Consider the following 25,817-nt stretch of genomic DNA (forward strand, 5'->3'; position numbering starts at 1 on the left):
ATGCAGTTGGCCCGCAGGCCGTACTTTGGACATGTCTTTGTTTTCCTTGCCGGAGTTGGCATAAAATCTGTACAGCTGCACATCATTTTTGTTGTACCTGTAATATTAGGTTAGAGGTGTGAGGGGCTGTAAGCTAGAGGGAGAGCTCTCAGCAAGGGGGATGGGAAGGGAGGGCGGGGTTGCTCCACACTAACAGTCAAGAATTGAATTTCTAATAAACTCATGCAGCAACTACAGAAACTATGTACCACAAAAAGACACTTTCTTTTTTTTTTTGGCTCAAAGGGCATAATCATAATTAAAAGACAATGTTTTTAAAATAGCTTAAAGGTGATCAGATTGGGACTTTCATGCACAATTTTTGTACTGTATTTATGCTCCAAAGTGATCTGAGTTTCAAGGCCAATTGTTTTTTTCCAGAAGTGTTCAATTTTGTCTTAAACAAAAATCCAACTCAATCACAAATGTATGACATCATTTTATGTGTATAATCAATCAAAAAAAGCAAATATAAGCATTCAAAGCTCAGTTTGTTGACTCTCAGAAAATCCATTTTACATTCAGCTGCACAGCCGCGATAGAGCAGAGTTCGGACTTTCTGAATAACAACGAGGGGCTTAAGGGGAGATAAGTCAAAACGCATTTCTCTCAGTGGATGACATAGCTTCCCCCTGTTCTGCTCTCCCTGAAAACAGCAGGGGTGTCCCCTCTGACTTTAACATTACCTGATCAAAACACTGAAATCCAATGCAGCAGTGAGGAGACGTTCAGATGGGTTCAGGGGCAAATGCAGGACCTGGAGAGAGAAAAAGGAAAAGTAGAACAAGGAACATTAGAATTGAACAACCAGAGCAACACAACCATCGAGTAAGAGACATGAAATATTTACAGTAACTTTAAAAACGAAAAAAAAGTTAGAAAAAAAAGGTCTCATCACTCTGCATCATTCCTCTGACTTATTTACCGGTATTCAGCTTTGTAAAGCAGCAGCATTCAGTTTGTATTTATGATCATGTGACCGTTGAACTGGTAGAAATTTTTAAAGCTAATTGTTTATAAAACTGATAGGAAAAAGTGACAAACTCACACAGAAAATGCAAAGCAGAGCAAAAAAAAACCTTAGTGCCGCCTTTGGATGAACTCAACACCAGTGAGTGGAATGCTTTATTGAAGCGGCTGCTTACAAAGAGGTTTTCAAATGAATATGTTTGTGTGCTGCAAAGCAAATATGGATTATGGCCGCATCAAGGACAGTTAGAAAAACAACCCCCCCCCCACACACACACACAAACACACACACACACAAACCTCTCTAAACAACAACTATGTCCAAAATCTGTTTGTTCAGAAAGCAATTGTCTGTGAAATAGTGCTAGCAAAGTCCATACAGCTGGGTTGATGTCCAGAAAAAAATAATAAAAGCTTGTGAATGCAGGAAGGTTCTGCAGTCCTCAGCAAAAGTTGTCTTTTTTGGGTAACTACAAGTATATTTGTACTTTTTTTGCATAGTTTTGAAAAGAGTTATACTCACGTGTGCGACATGTGGGATTTTTTTTTTTAATAAATAGCAACAACCACTAGTGGGCACGTGAATCAGCATTTGCTACTAAAAGCAACACAGAAGAACAAGAAGAAGAAGTGATGCTCAGTCTTGGCGGAAATGTACCTTAGTGACACAGGCGATGACGAGTTTTATAGATTAAGGCTGTGTCCGAATTCCCACCCTAACCCCAAATTACAAAAAAATTATATAGTGTGGTACTATGTAGTACCCTGAATTTTTAAAACGATTTGGACACCATGCTCACTACTTTTTTTTAAACGGTGGATGAGATCATCGATTTCACGAAATTAAAATCTAATTAATATGAGCGTTTTGCGACGATTATTTGAGTCCACTGCCTTCTGAAGATAAAAATGTTGATGATTTATTAAAATAATACTTTTAATTACACTTTTTGGGCAAGAATTGTTCCAATGCAAAGCATTGTGGTCTATATCCGCCGATCTAGTGAGCATCTATGCACACTGGATTTTTGCAGAGACTTCTGGGAAATTTCTAGGGCACTTGATTTGGGAATTTTAGATTCGGACAGCACTACAAAATGGCGAACGCACTATATAGGGGTTAGGGTGGGAATTCGGACATAGCCTTAGAGATTTGAAAGGATATTTGCTGTTAAAAATAAAATGTTTGTTTTTGTTTTCTAATTTTTCTGTTGATTTTTTTCTTCTTTTTTATAAAATACAACATTCAATTTGTATGCTTCCCAGACTAGACTACTAGACTTTCATGTTCTATGGCAGTGGTCCCCAACCCCGGGGCCATGGACCGGTACTAGTCCATGGGACAGAAGGTCCCTGCAGGGAAAGAACACGACCTGCAGTTTTCCATTTTATCAATAACATGAGTCTGAAGGAAGTTTTATTTTGGAAAACTTCTGGACTCTCCCCACAACACATTCTTGAAGGAGAACAAGTTGCTCTGTCATGTATCAAAAAATATCAAAAAAACTGAAACTCCACAGCTTGCAAAGTTACCAGAAAAAAAAAGTATTCAATCATTTTTTTTTTGCAGAAAAGAGCCAGAGAGGATAAAGACAGAAGGGGCTTGTTTTTATTATTTGCATTTATCCAATGCATCGCAACCCCTTGTGCTATCCTAGGCACTTTAACATTGGGAGTTGGGTCATCTAGACCCACTAGACAGTGTGCTGAACCTTTTTTCTTCAATGATTTGTGATCTTCACTGGTGTCCATGGATTACATGAAATCCATCCACCTTTATCCACCTTTGTCATGGTAGGGAGAACACGTCAATGTAAGGGTGGGGTCATCTAAGATAGCACAAGGGTTAAAAGTTGAACGAGGCTGAAGTTGGCGTGCAAGTTTTTAGCTTCCACTTTAACAGTTACAGGTTAAGGGAAAATCTATCACATTTTAATGGTTCCTACATGAAATATAAAGATGCAGATCATTTATAGAGGATGAAGATAAACATTACCCACAGAAATTAAAAGAAAACTGGAAGCTAAAACAAAAAATCAAACGCTCTTTTCGGTGTGTGAAAGTATTGTCTGACATTAAACCATTAAATATTAAGCATTTATACTCATACTCAAGTATACTTAATAAAATAAACTCCAAGTTTACTACTGTTTGCTACTTTTAAACAAAAACTTTGTTAAGGTCTTTAAAGTCCTAATAAAAGTTTTCTTTAGCACAGCAGACCCTGGACAGTAGACTATATTCTAACGTTTAGGACAATCTACCATCCTGCCCACAAAAAGTATTTAATAGTTCATTAATGCTTGATTACGCACTGATAAAGTATTACCAAAGTCGGAATATTTCTGACACTAGGGAGATCAGGAGGACACTCAGGAGGTCCAAACAGGGTCAAATAAGGGGTAGTAGTAATTTATGTACAGCTTTGCATAGGTGACTTGCACTTATTTGGAATATTTTAACACAAAAAAGTGAAATAAAGCCATCTATCTAGTATATAGAGTATATATACTAGATAGATACTAGATAGATCAAGATGTCTGTTTTCCTGTTCTCCTTCTTGCTGCTGTTTACCTGGATCAGGTGTCTTCAGCCAATTGGAATAAGGAGAGACCTGGGTTAGCTAATCAACAGAAAGCAGTGCAGAGATATCTTTGAGTAGATCTAAAGGGTTGGGCAGGAATGTCAAATGTGAAGGTTTTTTTGTGGATGTTTAAACAACAACAGGGAATGTAGGAGTTGTTTGCAGCAACAACATTAAAAAGAATCATTCAAAAAGACCAGCAGCACACAAAAGATGCTGTTGAAAGACCAAAACCCATTTTTTGATCATTGATTCATACACATTGACTGTTGGCGCCGCGGCACTCAGTCACTGATTTAGTCCAAACGCTGATGTTCAACATGGAATAAAAACATGGATCATAGAAAGAGCTTACAAACTCCATAAGAACCTTTTGGCTCTTCGTCCAGCTGCGGAATGACGCAAGCTGAAAACCAGGGGAAGACAACAATTATACTTTTCTGGAGGATTTGTAACAAAAGTACGATGGAGTTATAGAGCCAGTTTGCAAACAAAGACATTTTTTAAAGTCTCAAATTTACGAGAAACAGTCATAACTGTTAAATTATGAGAATAAAGTCGTATATTTATGACTTTTAAAGTCATGGGCTAAATTTATGACCTTTTTTCTCGTAAATTTAGGTGTTTTGAAGTAATACATTTATGACTTTAAAACTCATAAATTTACGAGAAAAAAGTAATAAATTAACGCGAAAAAACACCAAAGTTGTCTGTTCATCTGAGGCTGAAGATGAAAGATGCAGAGCGTTTTGTGAAGCTTTATTTTCGGATAGGTTTGAAAACAAAGAAATTCTGAACCTTTTGGCGACTCAATATCAAATTATAGTTAGTGTAGCGGCTTTCCAGGGTTAGGTTTCGGTAAAGTGGAGTTTCGTGTGTAAAAAAAGGCGCTCAGAGACACGTTTGGGTGTAGAGGACCGCTACTTTATTTCCTTTTCATTCACATACCAATAATTTCATTTGTCACCTTACGTCATGAACCTGTCATCCGAACACCAATGCGAAAGGAAAAGTGTTACAAAAGCCCCTCCCTCCAGATGAAACGTCTCATTTCAACATAAAACAACAAAGATGAATGAAAATAGTCTGTTATATTAGCATAAGAACGTTGAAATTGCCAAAACGTGCTCCTCCTCAGACAGACTTAAGAAGAGTGTGACATAATTACACATTAGGAAAAAGGGAAAACTGATAAACAGAAAACCTTAATGTAGAACATTTTTTCAAAAAGGTTTGCCCAGTTAAAACTGATTCAGTTTCATAGCAGCTTCACATTTAAGAAAAGGTTTGTTTTTTTGTTCTATGAATAATTCGAACTTTCACAGGCATCTTTCAGTCTTGGGGGTCAGGGGTTCGGAATGTCCTCAGGCTAGAAGAAATGTGCTGACTTGAAACAAGGTCATTCTGAGAACATGCTTTTATTTTTTTATGCTCAGAGTATGCTCATTGTAAATCAATGACACTTCAGTAATGTTTGGTTTACTTTCAGTTTTTTCCCAGAAGAATAACAAAACAAGGCAACATTGTAACAATATATTGACCAAGCAAATTAAGGTTTTACTGCTTAATCACATATACTGAGTTTTATTTTTATTTTATTTCAATAATTTAATTGCGAGAATGACATTTTTTTTTTAAACTTGTTCAAAGTGCATCCCACCTTGGTCCAGAAGTTAGTGGGATAGGCTCCAACAACCCCACCAGCGGTTAAGCAGGTTGGAAAAATGGATGGATGGCGTCCTAAATCTAGACATTTCTGTCGTTTCACGAGTATATTTATGACTTGGAAATATCGTGGAAAAGTACAATTGATCACAACAAACTGTCCCCCATTTCTTTTTTGTGACCTAATGTTTCTACTGTATTGACTTGATTAGGACTCCTATGCTCCTTCACATTTAAATTATGTTTAGCTAAAAAGTCATGTCTAAAGGTCTACATTAAAGAGTGTAAATAATAACCAAAAAAAAGGACAAAAAATCAGACTTCTATAAACCTAACGCATTTTGGCTTCAAAAGCTTCACAATTGGCTGCTTATTTTTTATTTGAAAAAGCACAGGGGAAAACCTGCCTAATAAAGCTGTGCGGTCCTTCCTGTGCACGTCTGATAACACAGCGTGCAACAGCTCTGCCCCCACAGCAGGAGCAGTGGAGGTTGCTTGGCACCTCTCAGGAGAAACAATTAAGCGTGAACTTCAGCGGAACAATAATTAGAATGTGCGGCACAAGGATGCAGAGGGAACTTCAGTCTCCTCACATCACTGAGCCCTTACATAAGGCGGCGCCGGCGCGGCGTTACATAACATCTGCTGCTCTCCTATCTATCCCCACCAAATACCCCAATGTCACCCCATTAATTTGCACGCACACACATCCCTCTGTCCTCCCCATCTCGCCATTCCATTTTGTTACTCTGGAGTTCACCCACCTCGTTCTAACAGCGGAGCTAATTAAAAGGCCCACAAAAAATAAATAAAGAAATAAATCAGAGTGATCGTCAGCCATATGCTCCGCTGAGCACTAAATCCAAAGTGCCACAACCTGGAGCATCAGACTGTAGGCGATCTGTTAGAGCAGAACTAAAACACATCACATCCTTCCGCTTACCTTAGCCAAGGCATAAACACCCTTTAAATATCTCTGCAACTGTACTTCCTTCCTTTTTACTTTCACTGAAGAAATATTTTAATTTGTAGCAATATGTGGCAGGTTTTGTTCTACCTAAAAGACAAAAACCTATAGAAGCTAAAGTTGTTTTTTTTCCAGCTTTTGATCAAATATTAATCCTCGGGGTCTTCAAATCAGAACATTTTCATCTCTTGCATCAAAAACTCATCCCAAACATCCATATTTGTCTGTTCTGTGTTGGTCCAGACTTGTTTTGGCAGTGGATTGTTTTAGCCCTGATGCATGAGTGAAACTCATTAAATTAACTCTAAAAGCATTATATGATACTATCTCTGCACAGTAAAAATTTTAATTTGTTTTTTTTTCCATCAAGTGCACGGAAAAAAAGTCAGAAATAATAAACAGACTCTTCGTCATTTCTAATTAATCAAATAGCAGACTGACCCAGTTTTTTCTCTACATCTTTAAAAGCCACTTATTGACAGCTATGTCCCTGCAGCTAATCAATAATTTACAAGAGCAGTGGAAAATAATTACAGCTCGCGTGTGAACGGGTTTCTTTGCTTGTGGTGAAGAAGCCTCTGGGACCAATCACCAGCTATGAACGCAGTAGCATGTCTTGCTCATTGTTTTGATTTGGTGTCAAAGTGTTGAGATTTCTGCCGAAGTGTGCAGCCTTTTGACTGGATTTAACTCAAATAAATTATTTACATGTGGAGAAAAATGTTTGCTTTTTCAAAAGAAGACTAAATGAACACTTTTAGCTTTACAGTCCCCCAGTTGTTTTTAATGGTGGAACTTACAGTTTATTAAAGTAAAAATAGGTTTCCTGCCACTGCTTCTTTTCTTATCAACATTATAAAACCTATGGCGCTTCATGGCTGCTATTAATTGAACGAGCGCAAAGATAATTGAGCGGGTGATACATGAACTGAGTGGAACGCAAAGAGAAACTGAGTGAATCTTACAACTGCGCAAGCGCAATGCTTCCTCAGCGACTGTATTCAGGAACTGAATAAGCGTGAAGCTCTGACTCCGCCCTCCTGCACCCTTGCTCTGTTTGTGAGCAGTGTGCAGTAGGTGTGTTTGACACTTAAGGGCGGTAACCTTTCAGGTTGATCTGATTTACCCAAATTTGCATGTATAATCCGGCGAGGCATGTATGACAGGTTTAAAATGGTTTTTAAAATCCAAATTCATTTTAATTTTACAAAGATTTTTTTTTAATTGGTTGAATACTAACAAATGTTACATAATTTAGTTTATTACTTTCCAGATTTACAGAAAATTTGTTTTTTTCTTTTACATTAGTAGATAAACTATTTTTCTGCTAAATTGTAATATGTAGCATATTTACAGCAATGAGGAATCCTTCGGTTATTGTTAAAAAAAAACTCTATAGATGCCCCCCCTCAATATCATCCTTTGGGCCCCTAAAAAGTCTTTGACGCCCCTGCAAAAAGCTCAACAACTTACAGCAAATTTTGTTTGACATCATCGCAGCTCTGTCCCTTTCTTCTGACAACAAAGCCGGATTTCTGATGTCTGACGAACGCTGTAGATGTCTTTGAGCCATCTGAAGGAGAAAGTCACAGCGAGGCTGACATCTGGAAGCCGCAGACATTCATCACATTTATTACTCAGCAGCCGACAGCAACATTTGATGACATGTAAGAGAATCGCACGGCTGTCGTCTCTCTTGGGGGAGGGGGGGGTTTCTACCCTGCCCCCCTGACCTTTGAAACCGAGACGCAAGAAACAATTTAAGCTTTAACAGACTGTTGCTTTAAGGGCTGAACATCCTCACAGTCCTGCAGAAAACGGAGGAAAAGTTTTTAAAGAAAGGGTTTTAAAATTACAACAAGATTTGCAGATTAAGACATTTTTATTACATAAAAAAATAGTACAGGATCTAATAATAGAAAATGCAGTTAAGTTGAAAATTAAATTAAATTGTTCTTCGGGCAATTGGGAGCAGAAGGTTGTTCAGGTTAAATAGAAAATTAGATATAAAATCTTCGCTGAGGGAAAAAAGAAAAAAAAAAAGGAAGAGGCGTGGCATGATGCTCGTTTTCAAAAGAGGCCGTGTTTGTTTCGCTGCAGGCTTTGAGCAAAACGCAGGATGACAAGGATATGAAAAGCTGCACTTTAATTGATTTCTTTTAGCTGTTAACTTCGCCAAAAAACCAAGACCTTCATCAAGCCCATTTAACACCCTGTCAGAAATGTGGCTTTGTGAGGTCACAGTTTGAAGGGTGGGGAGTGTGTGTGTGTGTGGGGGGGGGGGGGGATTCAGACGAGAACGGCAGAGAAAATAATAACAGAGAACCAAATAAAAAGACACTGAAGCTTTTTCTTTCTCTTATGTAGCACTCGTGTAATGAGGGTCAGAGCGCCCGGGGCTACCGAACTGTAGAGGCGGGGAGGATAATTTAATTCGTGAAGGAGGGAGAGGGGAGTGTTTTTCATATCAAAGAGGGTTTGGAGCATTTTTGTTCAAGAGGCGCATTTTCAAATTTCCACAAATTCATTATTCCTCTTTTGATTAAAATTTTAAGTGTCCGCCCATGCCTGGTTGCCTTACTGGAGCAGCCTGTGTGTAGAGGGGGGGGCTTTCAGACAAGGGTTTTGGGTTGAGACCCTTCAGGTATTTGCTGACTTTAACAGTTAAGTGCAGCATGAATGCGTGTGGATGAACTGTACAAGACGTGTTCAGACAGCAAATCCCAGATGAGTACGAAGGTTCGTGTGCAGATGAAGGGTGGGAAAAGGGGGCCGGACGTTGAGGTTTGCCGCTTTCGAAGGGATCACCAAAGAAAAATCACCCATCAGAACTTTCACATTAATTGGACATTGCACCAAGTTCGATGAAACATAAGAGGAGACAAAGGCCGTCATGGAGAAACACATAAAAAACGATGGTTCTCCCATCATCAAGCGCCATGACACTCAACTGATGGCTTCTCCTCCATAATTGGAACTCCCACTGCAAAACTGCAATTATTAGTGTTATAATCATTGCTTAGTTTGATCTTTTTTTATCCTTTTCCTGAACACAGAACCTGCGAGCAACAATTCAAATGTAACTGCCCTCATTTGTGTGCTGAATAATAAATTACGCCGCAAGGCCTCCACTGGATTAAAAGCTCTTTTACCCTCAGGAAAACGTTTCCTTTTCTATAGAAGACACATTTTTAAATTAACATGGAATAGGCCTACCATATTTTCCACATTACAAGGAGCACATATAAGCCTTAATTTAAAAAGAAATTAAAATAAAAAGACATACAGTAATCCAGAGCCCCTCATATCTGTGTTAAATCAGGTTTGTTTTAGCGGTATCTGTCTGTTTTTTACGTATTACAAACAAGTTTGGTTATTGTTAATATACTAACATGTAGCGCTGTCGGACTGTTTTATTTTTTTTGTTTTGTTTTACTATTGAGGTTGGCTGTTAGCGTAGTCACTGGACCGTTTATTTTAGCAGCATCTTTGTACGACTTTCAAACAATGTTGGGAGTTACCAGTATTGTGTATTTGCTAAAGTGTAGCCATGCCAAACCATTTTTTTTACGTGTTGCTAACAAAGTTGGAAGTTAGCGCAGTCCCAGTAGGGTTTGTTTTAAGCTGTATCTGTTTTTTACGTGCTACAAACAAGGTTGGTTATTATTAATATGCTGATGTGTAACGCTGTCGCACTCTGTTTTATTTTTTTTAATATCGAGGTTTATTTTAGTGGTATCTGCCTGTTTTTTTCCGTGTTGCTAACAAAGTTGCACTCTATAAAGAAAAAAGTTGATCCAACTTAATGAATTACACATAATTGAATTAAGTTTATTCAACTTAATTTTGTATGTCTATCCAACTCAATTTGATATGTTGATCTAACTTACATTTTCTTTTTTCTTTTTCAATTTTGTTTATACAACTTAAATTGACACATTTTTCTAAAGTCTCAACCAATGGGCCTTGTAATTTCCATATCAAAGACATGAATGACCCAGCAATGTTTCGCATTACAAGACAGTAGCTCACGTGTCTTTAACTCTGTCTTTAATATTGGGACAAATGTGTTTTACCGTATGTAAAGGGGGTTGGTCATCATCATCTCCCAAACTCTAACGCATGGTGCAGAAAGAAATAAACATAACAGTATAAATTACTAGTTAAAACAGAGTAAAACAGCTAGACAACACAACACATGGACAAAAACTCACACTTAGACCCCAATCTGCCCAGACAGGCAAAGAAAATAGTATCTCACAATTCCTTGCACTGCCTAACGTTATGACGTCATAACGCATTGACAGTTTCACACCAAAGTTACAACAACTTAATTGAATTAAGTTGATTGAAAGTAAAATAACTATGTCAGACAACTATGTGTTATTTTTAAGTTGAATGAACTCAGAAAAATGATTTATTTTCACCAAACTAAATAATTAAGTTAGATCGATGTAAAAAGTTTATCTTTCCAACCACAGCCCAAATACTCTTTTTAGAGTGTGGGAGTTACAGGTATTGGAAATAAGCTAACATTGCTAATACTCTTAATGTGGCTTTCTCATAACAAGTTTTATTGTTTCTCTAAATGCAGTTAAATTCTGACGAACGTATCTCTTATTTTTATATAAGTGTGCCTCATATATGACAAAAGTTTAAAACTAGATTTATTTTTAACTTTATTGACATTCCGCCTCATAATCCAGGGTGCCCTATAGTATAGTAACTGTTTTATCTGCCAGACTATTTAAAACACACAAAATAAATTCTTTCTCACTCCTCCTCCAGTAGGAGCAGCAGCCATGTTGGACCTCCTCCAAGCAGAGGCGCATTAGCAGGTGAGCATTCAATACCACTCTTTCCCCGGTGAGCGCACAACAGCAGTGCCCTCCCTTTGAGCTCTGACAAATAACTCTTTACAGCCAGTGTGCGTCTTTATTTCTGCACACAATTGAGTCATGATGGGATTACCCATTGTGTGTACAGCTGCATTCACAGGATTAGGGATGACTTGGGATGGTGGCAGAGAAAAAAAACACACACAGCTCTAACCAACTGCAACGCCCGCCAGCTTGGGAAGCCTCTCCAAGACCTGAGATCATATCAACAAGCACTATCAACAGATGATGACTTTATCTTACTCTACATGGTTGTGCAATATAGGGGGAGACATTATTTTCCTGTGTGCCTCTAAATGTGGTTCCTTACCTTCTTTGCCTTTGCAAAAACCTCCCATTTGTGACGCAAGCCTGTTTGTGTGAGGCGAGGAGCAATTGTCAAGAGTGACACATTATGACTGGGGTTTGCGAGACGCACCATTATCGCAACTCTCACACCTTTGGGCGAGAAGAATGCGTGTGCGTGAGTGAGCCGTGATAGCAGGGTGCACCTCGAAGATGGAGAGCTGCACGTCTCCGCCGGCAGATGGGCCCTTGCAGCACTGCAACCGGCATCACGAGAGAGGAGTGGTGGGGGTGAGCAGCGCTGCTATTGCGCATCGCCACAAAGTGGTAATTTACTGTAATTCCGGGCAATGTCACAACAGCGCTGATGCACACTTGAAAGGCTGTCATGTTTTCCAGCACCTCGGCGGAGGAGGCGCAGCGTCTTCTGGTGATATGCTCTCATGTCGCCTACGACCTCTGCTGGCTTGAGTCACGCTGAGAGGCAGAGACGTCAAAAATGGCGGGTGATCGGCGGGGACAGAGCCCACACGTCCCGCGTCAGAACCCGAACCGCGGTGTGTTTGTGCATCTTTGCCGGAGGCTGGCGGGGTTGCCAGGGGACACCGTGACTCACTCTGTAGGTGGAGAGGGGATTGAGAGCCACTCATGACCGCACATGTGCCCACATCATCCCCCTCCCTCATTACAGCCCATGCCGCCCACACTAGGAAAGTTTGTCACACACACGTACAGGAGCCTGCACTTCACTACTGTATAATACGGACCTCAGGGGGAGCAGACATTCAAAGAAAAGGCTTTAAAAGCTTTTGAAAATCATAACCACCTTCAATTCTGATGTAGGCTTTTTCCTGGTGGCAGCTCCCATGCAAATTTGCAGCTAACAAATTTTGACCCCGCTGTGATGCATCGTGTGCAAACTTCTGTATAAGGTGCCTGAGACCCACCATTGCAGCAACAAAAAAAAAAAGAAACTGTGGTGACAAAAAAGAAATCTTGAAAATAAAAGAAACGCTGCTACATTTAAAAGAAACATTGCTGAAAATGTAATAAAAACTGTTGCAAATTAAAGAATCACTGCTGCAAATAAAAGAAACCCTACTACAAATAAAAAAACACTGCTACAAATAAAAAAACACTGCTACAAATAAAAAAAACACTGCTATAAATAAAAAAAAACCCTTCTACAAATAAAAAACACTGCTACAAATAAAAAACCCTACTACAAATAAAAGAAACACTGCCACAAATAAAAGAAACCCTACTACAAATAAAAAAACACTGCTACAAATAAAAAAACACTGCTACAAATAAAAGAAACACTGCAAAATAATAACAACTATAGTTTTTTTTAATAACTGTTGTTACCCATGCCTTAGATTATTGTGAGCATGATTATTAATGATAAAAACAACAACAAAAACAGCAATAAGCTGCCAAAAGTATTTTGCCATCAGTTGTTTCCACTCGGACGTGTTTTGCTTCCATGCCCTCAGTACCTGTTGTTAGTTGTGTTTGTCTGGGGTGGATACAAGGGATGCTTGAAAAAATTGATTCAGTGATATATCGCAATAGTTAATTTCGCGCTATTTGTAACGATTCAAAATTAATTAAGTGTTCATGAGCGCTCAAACACTGTAGATATGTTTTATAAGTATTTTCCCAAACTTCTACGCTGTACTGCAAATATGGTAGTATTATGTAAGGGTTAATCGGTGACGAAGTGTGCGTTTTTTACTTTTTAACGCACGCCGTAGAAGCCTGAACCTTGCTTCCGCGAAGTGCGTTAAAAAGTAAAAACGCACACTTCGAAGGCCATTAACCCGCTGATACCATGGTCAGTTACAAAAGCAAGATATATTAACCAGGTTTTAGTCCTTGATTCTTGTTTTTTCGATTTGGATCGCTTTTCTCACAAAAAGCGGACTACATGTTACATGATGCGGCGCATCTCAACGCAATACGCAGCACCACCGCTGCAGTCAAGATTTGGCGATGTATACATGCTGATCGTCCTGATGGTTTGAATAAAGCATCAGTTCAGAGAAAAAGTTCATCTCTTACCGCTTGTTTTTGTCCAGATGATGAAGAAAAAGTTTTTTTCAAAGAAGCCGGCGCAGAGATACAAAACATTTAAGCTAGCTGACCGGAACTTATTTTTTTTACCGTGCGGTTATCAGGTTTTAATGCACACCCAGCAGCCAATCAGAATTGAGTATTCAACCAGACGATGGTATAAGGATGAATATAGTAAACGTGCCTTGTGAGTGAGAGTATGGCGCGTTCTCCCCAACACTGCAATGCTTTTAGCCAGTTTAGCTCTGACCTGCTTTATGTGTGGTTTCCAGCTTATTTTGTCATCCATAATTACTCCATACTAGAGAAGCTACATCAAACAACGTGGAAAATAAACAGCTCTTTTTTTTACTCAATCATACTTTTAGAACCTAATTGGTTAAGGCACATTCATTCAAATTTTCCTTGTACTGAAAAATATTTTGTTGTGGAAATCAGACAATGTTGACTGTTCCCTTTATTTATTTTAAATTACCAAAATAAAAGCACAATTTGCTTAGGTAAAAGCAAATTATATATGAGATACAATTGCAGTGCTAAACATTGTGATCATTAAATAAACAGAAATTTATCATTTTATCTTAATAAAAGGCGTATTAATATTCAGGTACAGTTTTTTCTAAGTCATACTCTTAAATAAAAGTTAGTGGTCTTTCTGTACACTTGGTGTCTCTTTGTTAGCCGAAACCAACCCCCAATAATCCACTTCTGTTGTGGCTTTTCTATTTGCAGGGTTTTTTGTTGTTGTTTTTTTGCTTTTTTGCAGCAGCGTTTCTTTTTATTCACAGTTTTTGTTTGCTCAGTTACTGTTTTTTGTGCTGCGATGGTGAGTCTCGGCCACCGTACCTGTACAATTAACATGCAATAAGAAACTTGTGCAGCTTAAGAAAAAAAAAAACAGTTTTTCCAAGCGTTTAACCTGCCTGCAGTGCAGCAGTGTGGTTTAGCCTTGGTGCAGATAAAAAGCTTTGGCGTGCAATTACTAAATTAGTTGAAAAATTAATTTCAACCCAGTGAGCTGACACAGAAACGCACTGAAATGCTAATCTGGGAGCAGGAGGCCTTAAAAAAATCCTCTTGAATTTAAAGTTTAATGGATTAATGATGTCAAGGCTCTGGAGGGGATTGCGTTATAGCGCGGAGTAACTCTAAAGGAATTAAATTGCTTATGGGGTCTGTCAGAATGCAAAGCCAGGGTATGTCAGGGTGTCTTTGGCTGACGTCTGTGCAGCCGCGACTCTATGACTGGGCTCATGAATCAGTCAGTACTTTTTCTGCTTGGTTTAGGCAAACTATGCTTACAGCTCCTCTAAGGCCTTTAATCAGACCGCTATGCTTATCCCAGCCTACAAGCATGAAAGGGAATTAAGTTACCAAGTGAAATATGTCTAATGTCGAAGGTAATAGCAGCAATGCAGACTGTCGTAAGGTTTTGTTTTTATTGTCTAAAACAACTCAAATGTGTCACGTAAATGTTTCCTTTGTGATTTATACTAACGAGAAAGCCTCATGTTGATGCTAATCCGCCTTTATATCAAAGCAGTTTTCACCTTTTAGCTGAAGCATTAGCTTAATGAGAAAGACAAGCAAACTCCAGTTCTTCTGGCTCAAAACTGTAAAACTGGATAGCTCCAATATTGTTAGGTTGAGGGGGCTGTAAGCTAGCTGGAGAGCACGTAAACAGAGAGCTCTCAACAACAGAAAGGGTGGGGCGAGTCCCACCCACAACTCATGAGGCAAATTTTTCAAATAACTACTGACGCTCTGCAGAAATTATGTCCTAGAAAACGACGCAGATTGTTTATTTTGGCTAAAAATGGCATAATTATAATTAAAAGACCCCTGGGAACACTTTAACAATACATCAAAGGACGATTGAAGTGGGACTTTCAGGTTTTTATATTAAACTCAATCCCAGCTGGTGGTTGATGATGTGTTAGAAATATCAGTCTACCAGTGGCTTAACTGCAACAGATGTCCACATGCAGGGTAGGGATATTTTTGTTTCTCCATTTATGCACAGGTAACTTAAAGAGTTTTACAGATAAAAGTCAAATTAAGACAACAGAAATGACGTTTAGAGCAGTAAAATCATAATTAAAAATATTTCTACAAGATTTGAAAGACGAAAAAGTTTTCAAAACTTTCAGTTGTCATGCACTAAAATAAACTGTTTGTAATCTGGATTTTTCAAGGAAGAAGTTTCTAACAGCAGTGGTGCAGAGGTAGAGCGGCCCACCTCTGATCCGAAGATCACATTTAGTTCTCACCTTGACCATCCTTGTGTCGAAGTGTCTTTGGGTAAGACACTGAACCCCACATTGCTCCTTTTGGTTATAGGTTGACTCCAGTGTTCGGCGCCCTATGAATATGTGAATGGGACTGTGAAAGTATTTTGGGCCTTCTAAGAAGGTAATAAAGCGCTGTATAATATTACGCCATTTACCCTTTTTACCAAGATGATGAGAATAAAACAGCAACAGGAGCGCTGCTTCACTGACTTTAGGTAACAGCAGACGCCCGTGTCTGAGTTCGAAGTAATTCTTCGTATTCTAGCTTGATCAAATGATTTTCCTTCCCGTGTTTAACTATGTAGGTGAATTATCGGTAGGGTTAGACGGTCGTCAGACGGTTTATCAAAATATACCGTCTTATTAGTTTTCTGCATCCAGCGGGCACATCTTGAGCTTTAGCTGTCTGCTCGCGTAAAAGCAGCAGGGAGGGGAGGGGGGCCGGGTGCTACCACAGTTTACAGTGGCTAGTGGGATGGCCGTGGGGGGGCCACCCCCTGGTGGCGCCACTGGTTGCACATAAAGGCCCGTACACACCGGGACGAATATTCGCCAGGCGTTATTCGCCAGCGTTTTTCGCCACGTTTTTTGTGTTCACACCCAGGCGATTTTCGCTGACGATGAGCCGAGCGAACATGCAATTTCATTCCCTGACATTAGATGGCGCTTAATGTAAACAGAAATACTCCTGTACACAAGGTGGCGCTGCGCAACTTTTGGCTTCTTAAAGTCGCTTTTCACTCAGAAGAAGAGAGCAAGTATTTACGCGCTAGTCAGAATAATAAAAAGAAAACATGAATATTTCAAGCACCAGTAGCTCCAACTGGTGCTTCGTTCGGGGATATTTTAGAATGTCCGTCATTATTTCTTCGCGGCAGCGTAGACGCTACTTGACGTCTATCTTCTTCGCTGGTATGTGTGCTCAGCAAGGCAGTTTTGTGTTTGAGCGCCCCCAAGTTGTGTTTTACTGTAACTTCAGAAGCTCCAGACACGTGTGCAAAAGCGGCATTCTCATTGGTCGAATAGATTTCGACGCAACGCGTCTAAAAAAAGAAACGAACCCGAGGCGGTTTTTTTTTTGACGCTTTGACGCGTGGCGTTTTTTCGCGTCGGTGTGCACACTCTCATTGGTGCCCTTTGTTTAGTCACGAGGCGTTAAACGTCGTCGGGAGTTACAGGTATTCTGATGCTAACATGGCTAACGTTTCTAACATTGCTAACGTGTAGCATATTATAAAGAAGTTCTAGAGTTAATGTAAACGTAATTAATAGAGTCTGACTGATTGACAGACTTAACTTTGACCCTTGTTTGGTTAATTGGCATAATAGTTCTGTGCACTTTATATACGACATAAATTAGAAAATAGACCTATATTTGACGGTGTGCCTTATAATCTGGGGCATCCTGTAATGCTGAATACGATAACCAGAGTAAAAAAGTGTCCTTCTCAATAGAGAAAATACAGATTTATCAATTAATAAGACAGAAAGAATTAATAAAAAGAAAATTCCTTACAGTGTTTATTCATTTGTTAAACTCTCAAAGTCAGTTAAAACAAAGAAGACAGCTTTATCCCTTTAAAAACAGTTTTGTCTGTTAGTTTTATTGTGAAAATCACATTTTGAATTGAGGATAAAAAGTAGTCTATATTTTTGGTAAGGTGTCATTTAAGGTGGGCTGCTCAGTCTAGAAAAATGGTCATTAGAATCAGGTAAGAAAACTGGAATCAGTGCTCTCTTGGGTGGGCAGCTGTTCAGCCACGGAAGTCCGTACTATGAAACTCCCACCACAGTTTTTGTGCTTACATTACTACAAATAGGAGATGGTTTGATAGTTAAAGATAGAGCAAACCGCTAAAGATCCAAACACACAAGAGTCTGTCCAGGAGGGCCAAAACTTGAGAAAGATAGGTTTTAAAATCAGACCTAACATGCTTTAAGTCCGAGATAGGCACTAAAAGTTTCTTCATTTCCAAATAAAAAAATTAAAAAAGCGAAGATACTTGATGATGGGTAGCATGAACATGAAATTAAAAGAATCTAAATGAGCAGCAAGAACATCAGATACAGCACATTCTCATCTGTCTCATCACACACAGTTAACTCAGGGTTGCTGTGTAATTGCATTAGTAAAAGCACGTGGCGCAGTTTATCCATTAAAAAGCCCGTAGGGACATATTCTCCTCAACAATGTTGTATCAAATGTTCAAGAGTCGTTTCAAAATAAGAGCAGACAGAGCCTGTTTCAGAGAAACAGCTAAACATCTTCTAATGATAAAAATATGAACTCGGGTTGGAAAAAGAAGAACTAGTTAAGGTGATCTAAGGTCTGTTGTATTCCAGATGTTGTCAGGCAGCTGTTCCTTTACAAAAGTCCTTCTCTTTAGGACAAATAAATTATGCTTAAAATATTTCTAAAGTCCTAAAAAAAACTCCTAAAACATTAATCCAATTCAAAGCAAAGATTTAAGGACACGCATGCTGGTCTCCCTATTTTCTTTTACTCTAGTTGAACTCTGTCAGGTCACTGTGTAAGTTCAGCGTTAAAAGGTGTTTTTTTTGTTTTTTGTATAGTATTGTATGAATCATCTCCATCCCAGATGAGGACTGTTGGGTGAAAAGTAAAAGACATGCTTTCTGTTTGTTTTGGATCATACATCTTTTGCATATTTAAAAAAACATAAAAATTATGTGATTTGAAATCAAGTTTTTCACCTTTTTTCTGCATATCTTTTGTGGTTTAGCTGGAACTTGGCCGTGTATATTTAGTTAAAAACCAGGACAGACTCATCAGCCCAACAGGACCTCGCTGTGGGGAGCAGCCGCAGAGATGAAACCGCTTCCTGTTGCGTGTTTGTCTCACCTGGCAAGAGCCTCCTCGGGGGAGGTGACAGAGGTCGTGAGCTCGGGATGGTGGACCTGATGCGAGAGCCGCGGGGAAAACCATGACAAGCAACACCATCAGCGTCATCACAGCAATCCTGTTTTCATCCCAGGCAGCCCTGCCGTGTGTAGCTATGGCAACACCCGTGAAGAGGCCAGCCCTCGGGGTCGGTGCCGTGTTTTTGGGTCAGTGCTGCCCTCACACTGCCTCCCACCCATCCTAGATAAGGAAGTAAGAAAATAAATAAAAGCATAAAAATCCTGCAAATAGTAGATCTAAAACTTAGATTAAAAATTAAAAACTTAGATTAAAGATTAAAAATATAAACTTTTGTGTTTGTTCCTTTTTTTTAGACCATTATAAAAACAGACCGCTTTACTCCTCTGACATTTATGATTGTCTGAAGACCTTCAAGCTTCACTAATAAAAACTAGTTTCCTTTACTTCTAGATCATGTCAGCTCATATTTTAAAAATAATACATTTCAACAATTCTTACACATTTTAGAATAAGGTCTACTTTAAGTAATCTATAACTAATTTCAATTTTGGAGACTTGTACATAGAGATGCAATTTGTTGTATTAGTGATCAATATTGCGATGAAGATATAACTTGCGATACATTAACAAATAGCAAAACAACTAAATACATCATTTTTTTTAACTCATTTAACATTTAACAGTTTCATTTAAATAAGAGTCAAGATCTTAAATTATACTCCAACTGACCCTCGTCTACATAGAAGGCAAACATCTAACATAAAAGGCGTCCGTCCGATTGGTCAAATGCACGAAGGGATTTATCGGATTCATTAAATACTTCAAGCTGCTATAAGATTGCTTTAGAGCATTGAAGGCAACCATTCATCACAATTTCCGCCAACTTCTGCTAAATGCATCTTGCACAGCTTGATATTGTGATAACTATAAATTTGCGATTTATTGTGCCGGCCTACTGGTAATTAACATTACCAGTAACTCCTTTTTTCTTCATCTGAAATGATTTTTTTTTACTGTTTTAGGGGCAGACCATGTTCAGTTTGTCCAGGTTTTTTTTTAAAACATCCTCCTCACTTGCCAATAGTTATAGAAGGATTAACTGCCAACAGAAAACACAGATTTAAAACTGCCAATCAAGCAGCAAAAACGGCTTCTAAAGCTCTCTGGTAGGGTTCACTTTCTTTTGAGTGAACAAAAGTTAACCCTTGTGCTATCCTATGGGTTCAAGATGACCATTGACGTGTTCTCCCTACCATGACAAAGGTGGATAAAGGTGAAGAAGATTTCATGTAATCCATGGACACCAGTGAAGATCACAAATCATTGAAGAAAAAAGGTTCAGCGCTCTTATCTTGTGGGGTCTAGATAACCCCACTCCCAATGTTAAAGTGCCTAGAAAAGCACAAGGGTTAAATTTTACAATTTTGAATAAAAACCTTGTACTATTTTATTGACCATGTTATTCCATAATCTAAATGGCAAAAATAAAAACGTTAACCAAAGTGTTTATGTCATGATTCCATAAACAAGACAGACCCAGACGCTGGAACCCAGAAGGAGCACAGGAGAACGAGAACGCAAATAGAAGATTTATTTTTCCTTGATGTATTTCCAACGAAGACTGGTGAGGTGGAGTCCTGTGGGAATGCGGAGCGATGAGGAACGGGAGGCTCGGCTGTGGCGTGGCTGGAGGGACTTGGCAGAGAACGGGCAGACGTGAACGCTGTTAAACAGCAGACATGGCGTAGGAAGAGCTCTGGAGCTGGAACCAGGTGGACACTCGTGGATGTGGTTTCCTGGAGGCAAGGCGTAAGTTTTAGATTAACAAGTGGCATTAGGTACATGAACATGATACAAGGATGACCAGACTAAGCACCGTAGAGGACCAACGAAATGGCGATGAATGCTGGATCTGGATCTCCTTATGTATAGGTCTGGAGGCTGATGAGCTGAGTGTCCACAGCTGGTGAAGATCAGGAACAGAGCAGAGAGGGGAGGGGGAGAAGCTGACAGAGGCACCATGACAGTTTAACAATTAAAAAAAAGACCTTTATGCTGTATTTGATACCCTTTTTATGGTTCTGCCTTAAAAATAATTGTTTTTTACCTCTGGCTTCAAAAGGCTAATATTCTCTGTCGAATGAATAAAAGAAAACTTAAAAGCTTTTTTTTTTAATGAGGGAAATAATTTTCTGTGTTTGCTTTATGTGGAAAATGTCAAGGAGTCAGTGAACAGTTTTCTTTTATTTGTTGGCTTGAATCATCCCTTCACTTTTGGCCTACATGCATGATTCACGTATTGGCTATTTGTTCAAATCTGAATCATAATTATGAAGACTTTAGACCCAGGAAAAGCTGTACAGATGGCCCATTAAAATGGAGTTCATGGTGCTATTTCTTATGTAACTGTAAGCAGAAGACCAAAAAGGGGGTTCTGATTCTAACTTCTGGTTTTAAAGAGTTTACATTTGCCTTTTATTTTGTAATCCTTCTCATACCCGGTTAATCCACGGAGCAGTGGAGTCAATAAAAACAAAAATGTAATCCTCAAATAAATATTCCTGACACATTTAAGCAATAATTTCCTTATCACAAATTATGAAATTCATACTTTTTGCAGATGATAGCAACATTCTTTGTTCAAGGGAGAATTTAAGTGACATAACTCAAGAAATTTACAAGTTAAAATATTGGTTTAATAGGAATAAGCTATCTTTGAATCTAAAAAAAGACTAAATTTATGTTATTTAGGAGACAGAGTAAGGAAGTGCCTGTGCAAATTATTATCAATGATACAGCTATTGAGAAAGTGCAAAACCATGTTTTTGGGTGTAATTATCGATGATAAACTTTGTTGGAAACCTCACATACAGTATTTGCGTTCAAAATTGGCTAAATGTGTAGGAGTGATGAAAATATGTAGCTCGATGCTTAATAATTACACCTTACTTATTTTGCATCACTCCTTCATATGGCATATTTGAATTACTGTATTTAAGTGTGGGGAAATTGTTACAAAACAAATCTGCATCCTCTAAATATACTCCAAAAGCAAGCCATCAGATTAGTTCACAAAGTTAAATATAATGAGCACACCAATTCACTTTTTCTTAACACATTTAATTTAAAATTACAGGATTTGGTTGATTTTAAAACTGCTCAAATCATGTATAAATTATCAATAAATTCTCTGCCATCAAATATTCAAACTTTGTTTCAAGGCAGAGATGCGGTAAATAAATACAACTTGAAAGCAACCAACAAATTTTATCAACCTAAAGTAAGGACAACCCTAAAATCCATGTGCATCTCAGTGAAGGGTATCACACTATGGAACGATCTTCCGGAGGATATGAAAACTTGTAAAAGTATCGTCCAGTTTAAATGTTTCTTTAAAAGATACATAATGAATAAGTACCATGAAGAAATGTAACAATGATGAACAGGCTTAGGAATACAGTGGGGCTATGGTAAACCTATTTTACATGCATGTTTTACATCTATAAGTTAGTGGATTTATTTATTTATTTATTCTCTTTATTGAATCTCCATAAGCTATGGGAGAGGGAAAGGGAAAGGAAGAAAAAGAAAAAAAGATACATAATGGAGGAAGAAAGAGAAAGGGGGGGAAAAGAGAAAAAAGAAAAAAAAAAGGAAGGAATGGGGGGATGATGAAGGAGGAGGGAGAAGGAAAAGACAAAAGAACATGTGTGTATATATGCTTACTCGTGTTGTTGGTATGTTTTGGTTTGTTCTTGTTTCTTTTCCAGCAGAGGTTTTCTGTTTCTTTCTTCCTTTTTTATCTTCTCTTTTACGTGGGTGTGGTCGGAGTGTTTGGGCATGTTTGTCTGTCTTTGTTTTGTGTATGTGGTGTGTTACATTATAATGTCAAATGTTTAATTTTGTTGTTGTCGGTTATGAGTGGTGTTGAGTGGGGGATTGGATTCCTATAAGCATAAGCTTCTTCCAACCCCCTTTCAAATCAAATTTACAAAGTCTTATATTGACTTATTTCATTTTATGTAATTTTTGCTTTGATTTGAAATAAACAATGAATTGAAAAAAATAATAATAATAAAGTGCCCAGGATAGCACAAGGGTTAACCGGTTACTCTAACTTGCCCCTTTAGGTGAAAGCGTGTGATTGTGTGGCAACCTCTCCATGGTGTACCCCACCTTCACCCAACAGTAGCTGGGACAGGTTCCAGCAACTATGTGACCCCAAAAGGGATTCTTCCGTTCAAAAAATGAGATGAACGAATTTTTTGTTTTATTTGGAAATTTGGAAAAATATTTGGGATACAAATGAGAGGGTCTTTCCCTTAAGGAGACTGTATTTTCCTTTTGGGATAGCTGTGGTTGGGATAGGCCCCAGCCTCCACGCGATCCCAAAAAGGAATTAAGCGGGTTTTGAAAATGAACAAATGATGGATTCTGTTGTCAGTTTCAAGCCATTTCAGAGTTTTTCTTCCTCAAACAGCGACCTGAGGCAGCACTTGTAAAAGATTCAGACGGAGAAGAAGACTGATGGTTCTGGAAATGTGAAGACGGCGCTTGGTTACCACATAAGGTCACCTCTCCCTCATCGGTGGAGGAAACATGCCTCTGCACGAGCGTACGTCACGCGTGATCTTCCCTCACTCTGGGCTGAGCGCTGAGCCCCGTCTCCTGTATTTGGTCAACATGTCACATCTCATCTGTGTGTGCATGTGTCTCAGCTGGGTTTTTTTTTTTGTTTTGTTTTTTTTTTTTTTGCACAACATGACCTGGTGACTCGAAGACTCTTGCCACGAAAAGAGGAGGATTTTCGAGCATCAGAGTTATCAATCATGACTCCGTACACGCGGAGCAGCATCACAGGGAGCACTTCCTGTTTCTCCTCGCTGTCTCAGATGGCAGCAAATCTCAGATGGCAGACAATCACAGAGGAAATAAACCTATTAAACATTAAACGGGAGCTTCTCTAGTGGGGATTTATTCACTCGTATCCATGCATCTGTAGCTAAAGACGCTCAGCTGAGGGCTGATTTCAGTGCCATGCAGCAGGCTTAATCACAAGCACACTGGAGCTGCACCTTTGCGACAGCAGCTTACCAAGGGTAAGGCATGGCCAAAGTGATTTCAAGTGGTTTCTGATGTCTTATCAGCTTTCTGCTAAAAGCTCTGCTAAACACCCCTGTCAGAACACCATTGTCCACCCCCACCATGACGGAGGTTTAGCAGCTCTGGAGCCGCCACCACACTTCAAGCGTGTAAATTGTGTCCAAACCGGGGGGAAAATAACTGGAGCTTAGAGATGAAATAGGAGACGCAATTTAATTAAAAAATGAAGATTCACAAAACTGTTGGGGGGGGGGGGGGGGGGGGGGGGTCCATGACAGAAAGTGTAAATCCGCATTTAATGCTCGGCTCTCAAATGTATCCACAGAGCATCAAAGAGCCCCTTTCGAGTCTCTGCTCACAAAAATCTAAGAAAGCAAAGCACTCTGAGGATTATTCTCCTCAGACGAGATCCTTGGCTTCTCACTAGCAACCCCCCCCCCCCCCCCCCCCCCTCCCACTCTGAGAGAAAGCTGTGACGGATGAAGGAGGAGGAGGAGGAGGATTGGTGTGGGAGAACAACCATGAGTCAATACTCAGATGTAAGAAAACGTGGAGGGGAAAAAGGCGAAACCAAGGGGAAGGTCGGTAATGGAATGATGGGAGAAGAGAAGCTGAAGTGTTTGCCCTTTAAAAGGGACACAGGGCCATTTAAGGGCCACCGGAGCATAGAGTGGAACAGCTTCACGCACTCGTGTGGGTTAGCCTTGTCCTGCCAGTGGCCTGCTTCACCTTACATAATCAGAGTAATTGTCATTTGATACGCCGCCATTCATAATCCTGCCCGGGCTTTCGTTAAGAGTCACATCCCAGTTTGGCGCTTTAACCTGCTGGGCGCCAGCTTCCTCCTGAATTGACACGATTGGCTGAGAGTTGAGCAAAACTGCAAGACATCTGGCAGATCTATTGGTTTCCAATCCCAATTTATTCTGCTCCATTTCCACCTTGGTGGAGGCAAATAAATAAATAAATATATATATATAAAAAAGAATTTTGAGCAGCCAAATGTATTTTTATATTTTTTGCATAATATTAAAGAAAAAATATAATCAAGCATGCATGTCTAAATAAAGCACACAGAGCAGGAAGATTCCATCCTGAGCTTGCATGCTGGGGCTTCTCTAAATTTGATGCAGGGCTGGATTGCAAGAAGGGGTTTGCAGGAAGTGCTGCGACTGCCCCCAAAGCGTGATAGTCTGCAAAAATCCAAAATTAACTAAGGAAATTTAAAAAATACAAAAAAATTATGAGAAAATAAAATAAAAATCTGTGAATGACAGACAAACAAACAGACATGATAAAAGATAAATGCAGCTTCAGCAGGGCACAAACCCATGTCCTGCTTGTGCCTGTCCCAAGCTTGGCCAATGCAGCATTAAATGTAAAACTTTATAGACATATCAAATAGACCGATTTACTACGCCTGCACCCCATAGTGGGGCTGACAAAATCCAGGCCTGCTGGGCCTCGGGTTTAAATTGCAGGTGTCGTGTGCAATTCCCTCCACCGCAGGATGTGAGTAAGCACAAACGTGTAAATTCACAGCGGATGATGCAAACCCAAGCGAAAATGTGTCCATTTTATTCCCATTTTTTTTAGCTTGATGAAAAACAACTTCTAACCTCAGGCTCTATAAATCTGCTGTTACATAATTGATGCTCCAGAGGAAGCAGGAGAGCAGCAGCCACAATAGCGAGGAGTTCAGTCAGAGTCTGGAAAGAAATGCAAACATTTGCAACAGCTGCAAGCTAACTCCCCTTCCACACACACAACGCTATTTTGTGAATTGTGGTGATTTTTTTTGTGAAATAACGATGGATTAAGTCATGGATCCACCTGCATGAAGCGGGGTGGATACCAGCGTGGGGCACAAAGCTCTACAGTGAGAATATTGGGCCCCGGCTGCGGATAAAAGCACCGAAAAGAGGATTGCAGGCCCTGCATTTATAGATAATCTTTGGGAAGAAGCATAGCAAAGAGAAAACTCGGAATGCTGTTAATAAAATGTAGTTGAGGGAGGAAAAAAAAAAAGAGCATCAGGCAGGGGCATTATCTCTGA

At 39.3% G+C, this 25,817-nt stretch overlaps 1 long non-coding RNA gene across 1 annotated transcript in view; it reads right to left on the reverse strand.

Moving 5' to 3' along the window:
* The window catches only part of LOC110016845 (uncharacterized), a 28,271-nt gene extending 9,496 nt beyond the window's left edge, over positions 1–18,775 (reverse strand). Inside the window, exons 1-2 of the long non-coding RNA XR_002875157.2 lie at positions 18,638–18,775; positions 726–796 (exon numbers count right to left, since the gene is read on the reverse strand). This is a non-coding gene — a long non-coding RNA (uncharacterized LOC110016845). The remainder of the gene's footprint in view (positions 1–725; positions 797–18,637) is intronic.
* Between the last annotated feature and the right edge of the window lie 7,042 nt (positions 18,776–25,817).

The sequence above is a fragment of the Oryzias latipes genome, chromosome 17 (assembly GCF_053564925.1).
Source record: "Oryzias latipes strain Hd-rR chromosome 17, Olatipes_Hd-rR_3.1".
In the NCBI taxonomy this organism is placed as follows: Eukaryota; Metazoa; Chordata; class Actinopteri; order Beloniformes; family Adrianichthyidae; genus Oryzias; species Oryzias latipes.